This window comes from Orycteropus afer, unplaced genomic scaffold (genome assembly GCF_000298275.1).
Source record: "Orycteropus afer afer isolate SDZICR_OR568_19922 unplaced genomic scaffold, OryAfe1.0 scaffold00464, whole genome shotgun sequence".
Classification (NCBI taxonomy): domain Eukaryota; kingdom Metazoa; phylum Chordata; class Mammalia; order Tubulidentata; family Orycteropodidae; genus Orycteropus; species Orycteropus afer.
The window spans coordinates 1,722,790-1,729,318 of record NW_006922051.1 but is presented as its reverse complement, the minus strand read 5'-3'; positions in this window follow the sequence as shown (position 1 = coordinate 1,729,318).

The window sequence follows — 6,529 nt, the reverse complement described above, 5'->3', positions numbered from 1 at the left end:
GAGGATGTCTCCTTGAGGACTAAGGTGCGCCTGACACAAGCCATGATATTTCCAATCGCCTCGTATGCATGTGAGAGCTGGACAATGAATGAGGAAGACCAAAGAAGAGTTGATGCTTTTGAGTTGTGGTGCTGACGAAGAATGCTGAAAGTAACATGGACTGCTAAAAGAACTAACAGATCTGTCCTGTCACATACTTCAGAGACAGGGACCTGGGCAGAGAGCTTAACAGAACACTGATAATAACCACTCAATGGAAAAGCACTTTATGGATTACAAAGTGCTTTTAGAAACTCTAGTACCTCTAATCGTTACCAGAGCTCTGAGATGAGGGTGAATGTTGAAGCTTGTTGCTGACTGTCTCAGTAGTCAGAGTTTGTCATTGCAGTGGGAACCAGTTGGCTTGGTTGCATTTTGTGACTTGAGGCAGTGTGATATACTTTCCAGTAAAACCAATTGTCATCAAGTCATCTCTGACACATGGTGACTCCATTTGGGTCAGAGTAGAACAGTGCTCCCAAGAGTTTCCAATGGCTGATATTTTGTAAGTAGATTGCCAGGACTTTCTTTCGAGGCATCTCTCAGTGGAGTCAAACCTCTGGCCTTTCAGTCAGCAATGGAGCATGTTAACGATTTGAACCACCCAGGGACTCCATAGTATACTTAGCACTGGTCATTTGTCCTTTGAATATGATTCCAAATATAAATCATGTGCAGGATTACATGAGGAAATAGAATCCAGCCATATACCTGGGAAACTCCAAGTGTATACTTCTTTCCACTGTGATTGACTCCACCTGCCAACAGGTGCACTGTGTTGTAAGGCATTTCTGTTTTTTGAAGAGAGGATTCGTTTGTGTGTGTGTGTGTGTGTGTGTGTGTGATTTGGGTGAAGATTTACAAAGCAAATTCACTTTCCATACAGCAGTTCACATATACTTTGTCTCATGACATTGACCACAGTGTACCACAATGCAACAGCTCCCCTCCCACTTCCTCCCCATAGTTACCTCTTCCCTGTGTCCATCCCTCCATACACTCCTGCCTCCTGAGCTGTCTCCCTGTGCATAAGCAGCCCTTCTTTCTCCCATGATTGTTCTCTCCAAGGAGAGTATCTACTTGAGGTAAATGTTCAACTCATATGCCTGTCTTTTGTTTGGCTGGAAACCACAGGTGTGGGTTCAATTCCAGACCTGAAGGGCAGCTAGGGGCCATAGTCTCAGTGGTTCCACCAGGCTCTATCGGACCAGCAAACCTGGTCCCCCTTTTTTTTCCCTCCAAATGATTTTGAGTTTTATTCCACATTGTTCTCCCAGAGAGAGGATTCTTGAATCTTTTCCAGAAATTGTAAAAAAAATTTCATTTAGTTTATTTAGAAGCCTTTTGAGCCTTAGGATTTTAACTTAGTATGGCTCCCAGATTAGCTCCACTACAATCTTAATATAACAATAATGATCCTGATCACCATAGAACTGTATGAGACAGGTAGTGTTATATCCATCTTTTGGAGATGGTCACTAGAGTCACTGTAAAGAGCTGAGAAACTTTCCCAAAGACAATGAATGAGGCTGTGGCACAGCCAGGAGAGTCTGAGCCCAGAGTCCATGCTCTTAGCCACCAACTACTACCCTAGTCCTACGTTCATAAATTCTCCACTTTCTTCCTTTACTCTTCAAGCTTCAGCCACTTTGGAGGACCTAGGTGTTTGCTCAACCAGGGGCATTTGATTGTAGTCATATTTTATCACTTGTCATTCTAGTTTTCCATTACTCACAAAGGATTGTAAAATCTCTGAGGTGGTATTGTCTACCATCGAGATTGTCCTGGGACTTCTGTTGCCTTTGGTTGGCTCTTCATCTCAGTTCACTGTGATCAAAAGTCCAAGAGAGCCTCTGGCCTATGTCTAAGGCCATCCTCGCTCACAGGGGCACTTTTTTTCTGAGGTGTCCGTTCCTGTAATAATATCCAATTAGATGACTTAGCCTAATAAAAACTAGAATAATACCTCATTTCCTTCATACTAAGTGGCACTATCAATGTAGTAACAGCTATTTCTGGGAGGAAGGGAGAAAATGGGTTGGGAGTTGACACCATGTTTTAAAAAGTAGAAAAATGCACTTCTATGATCTTCCTTCCATAAAACTCCAGTCTAATCATGAGAAAAAGCCCAGTAGAGGGACATTCTAGAAAACACCCAACCAGTACTCTTTAAAACTTTCAAAGTCATCAAAATAAGGAAAGTCTGAGAAATTGACACAGCCAAGAGGAGCCTAAGGAGACATGACAACTAAATGTAACATGGTAGCCTGGATGGGATCTTGAAACCGGAAAAAGGACATCAGGTAAAAACTAAGGGAATCTAAAAAGGTGCAAGGTTGTGGTCACTTCTTGGCCACAGCCAGCTACCCAGAGGGAGTGAGTAGTTGGACATGTGGGCTTGGGACCATAGTCGTAGGGGACATCAAGCTCAATTGGCAAAACATACTACACAAAACATTGTTCCACATCCTTCTTTGGTGAGTAGTGAGTGGGATCTTAAAAGCTTGCATGTGGCCATCTAGATGCAATGATGGGTCTATACTCATCTAAAGCAAAGAAGAGTGAAGAAAACCAAAGACAAATGGAAACAATCAGTCCAAATGACTGATACACCATGCAATCCTCAGCCCATATGACTATGAGACCAGAACTAGATGGTGCCTGGCTACCACTGTTAATCACTTGGAGTGGGATCTCTGTGGAAGATCCTGGGTAGAGCGGGAGAACAATGTGGAACAAAACTCATAACCATTAAAAAAAAAAAAAAAGGGGGACCAGGTTTGCTGATCTGATGGAACCTGGTGGAACCCCTGAGACTGTAGCCCCTAGCTGCCCTTCAGGTCTGGAATTGAACCCACTCCTGTGGCTTCCAGCCAAACAAAAGACAGGCATATGAGCTGAACATTTGCGTTAGGTAGATACAATCCTTGGAGAGATCAATCATGGGATAATAGAAGGGCTGTGTATGGGCAGATGGACAGCTCAGGGAGCAGGAGTACATGGGAGTGAAGGACAAAGGGAAGAAATAACTATGGGGAGGAAGTGTGAGGGGAGCTGTTGCACTGTGGTAAATTGTAGTCATTGCCATGAGACAAAGTGTATGTGAACTGCTGTATGGAAAGTGAATTTTCTCTGTAAACTTTCACCAAAATCACAATAAAAATTAAAAACAAAAAACTAAGGGAATCTGAATATAGTTAATAATAATGCATCAAGATCAATTCCTTAATTGTAGAAAATGTACCATCTTTGGTAAGATGTGGGTGCAGAGCTCACGAGGGCTCAGTACTGTCTTCACAGTTTTCCTGTAAATCTAAAGTGGTTCTAAAATTAAATAGTTAAACAAGCAAACAAAACAAAAAACAGAGTAATGTGGTAAAGTCCTATTGTATTTGTGAAATCCTAGTGCGCTGGTCCATTTGTCATGTGCTAGTCTCTTCTTTCTAGAAACACCTGAGCAGAACACCACCTCCTCTCCTTTGAAGAGCTTTGAGCACTTGTTAGACTGGGTGGGACACATCAGTTTTATTGTTTCTACTCACCTAGGTGGCACATTTTATGGTTCCCATATTACACAGTAATGAGATCTCTGGCATAGGGAACGGCTTGCCAAAGGTCACCAGAATGGGGCATAGCTGGGTGTGGAGCCCTTTTTGTTTCCTCTTCCAGTACCAATATAGGCTGGGTGGGGAAACTAGTTTAGATGAATTCAATCCAATTCAACAAATGTTAATTAGCACCTACAATGTATTGTAAGCACTGAGCATCTGAAGATGAGTGAAGTCCAGTCCCCTGCTCAAGGACTATTGTGGTCTAGCTGGAGAGAGGGAAATACATAGAGACATAGATAATACAAGATAAGCACCTGCAGCAGACGTGGAAAGGGTGCTGAGGGAGCTTGGAAGACAGGCACCTAACAGACAGGAGAGGTTTGATAAAGCCTTAACATGTGGGTTTGAAAACTAGAAGTCTTTGAGACTTTTTCACACAGTGAATGGTTTTCTTAAAAATATTACAGCAAAATGTACATATAACATTTAACTTCAGGACAAAAACCTCAGCCTGAAGTGCAAGTGAATCCTGATCATGGAAAAATATGTGAGGTCTCTGCTAAGTGATTCCTTACAGCACCCAGAGCTCTTAGGAAGGGGTCACTCAGTGGTAGTGGGAAAGCTTGTTTTCTTGGCAGGGCATAAATCTTACATTCAGTGGCTTAGTTGTTGTAAGAACATGAAAGGGCTTTGATAAACACTAGTAGAAAAATCAAGGTCAAAGTAACTTGGCTTACTCCTGTGTCTCTGAAGTATGAATGGAGAAGGGGGATTTGTGCAGGATTTTCTGTAAAACATGTTGGCTCACTCAGGAAGTGGTGACAGACCCTGAATTTTTTTTTTTGCTGTTTATGCTTTTAGTGCCTGATTACATTATAGGACAATGGAGATTAATGTTATTTTCTTATACCCTTTGATAGTAAAACATAGACATTTTTTTCTTTATATTGTAATCCAGATCTGGGAGATACTCCCTGGCTACTCTTTCCCCTGTTAGAAAGAGATTTAAGGATGGATATTAACTCTATTAGGCCTCTAGGCCTTAGTTCAAGGCACTGTACAAAGTCCATTTTACGAATGTGAGAGATTTTCTTCTTTCTTTTCAATATTAAGTCTCTGTATTAGGCAATCAATTTCCTAAACTAGGGTGAGGAGATCCAAATCAGTCACCTTGGCTGTCTAAATTTTATTCTATATATTTTCAATTGTTTGCTCCCTTTCCACATCATTTTCTGAAGGACAGAAAGCAGCCAACTTAGGTCTTCTTCCTTCTGCTAGGAGCCTCCCCTGTCACCACTGTCTCCCCTTGTCACATTCTAGAAACAACTTCTCTCAAAGATAGATGCCCACAATCATATCCTGAGAGAGGTAATTAACTTCCTTCCCTTGATACACACTTTCCTAAACTCAAAAGAGGAAAGAAACTCTGTCTGCTTGGGTTTATTCCACACCTGGTGTGGTCTCTCAGGCTACAGTTCTCTAGTAAATTGCACCAATAATTGTTTAGCTATCAGGAGGAAATCCATCGATTAAAAAATCTTCCTTTTATGAGTCTCCCTAAGGAGGTAGAATGGCCCTAGCATCCTAGTGAGGATTTAAAATGTGGTGTGCATAGAAGGCTAACTGAGGATGCCTGTGGAGCTAAGTTTACATATTAGGGAGCTGGGGAGGAGGATAAGGAGCTCTGGTAGCACAGTGCCTAAGGCATCTGACTGCTAACCAGAAAGTTGGTGATTCAAAGCCACCAGCCACTCTGTGGAAGCAAGATGCAGCAATCTACTTCCATAAGATTAACTGCCTTGGGAACCCAAAGGGGGTCGCTGTGAGTTGGAATCAACTCGATGGCAGTGGTTTTTTTTTTTCCCCCGGGGGAAGAAAGATGGATACAATGTGAGGATGTGATTTTTACCACGGACATAGGCCACCTAGAAATGAGGAGCGATTTCTTAGTATCTTTATGGAATAGAGACAAAAAACAAACACAACAAAACTCACTGCTCTTGAGTCAATTCAGACTCATAGTGACTCCTTCTTGGGTGTCCGAGGCAGTATCTTTATGGAAGTAGATTACCCAGTCTTCCTTCCACAGGGTGGCTGGTGGGTTTGAACCACCAACCTTGTGGTTAGCAGTCAAATGCCTTAGGCACTATGCCACCAGGGCTCCAGTAATCCATATTTAGGTTTACATTTTTAAAGAAAGGATTGAACAATGATTTAGTATCATTTAATAGACAGTGACCATGTCAGAAGACATCAATTTCTCATCTTAATGTGATTTAATTTCTCCTTGTAATAAATTTATTACAGTTAAAATCCTGAAAAGATCGACTATAATTTTATATCTGGCCTGAGGGATAAGAAATGAGTTCACAGGATATCCTACATTTTATGAAACTGGCTACAAATCAGAGGAACACAAACAGATTTTAAAATGATTTCTAAATATTATATACATTATTGTTTTTAAGAGGAAATAGTTTCCCAGTAGAAATGGCCAGCAGAAATGACAGAAATGGAATTATCTAATAAACATTCATTGATTACCTACCATGTGTTGTGTTAAAATAAAAATCCAGTTGCTGAGTCAATTCCAACTCATAATGAGCCCATATGTGTCTGAATAGAACTGTGCTCCATCAGTTTTTCAATGGCTGTTTTTTCCCCCAGGAAATAGATTGCAAGGCCTTTCTTCCAAAGTGGCTCTGATTGGACTCCAACCTCCAGAGTTCTGGTTAGCAGCCAAGTGTGTTAACTGCTTGCATCACCCACAGACTTCTAGAAATTCAAAGATGAGTAAATCAAAGTCCCTGACATGGGGAGAAAATAGACAGTAAACAAAGAAAGATGATGCAGCCTGTTTCTGTAAGGATTTATAGCCTTGGAAACCTTATGGGGCAGTTGCACTCTATCCTGTAGGGTTGCTATAAGTCGGAATAGAC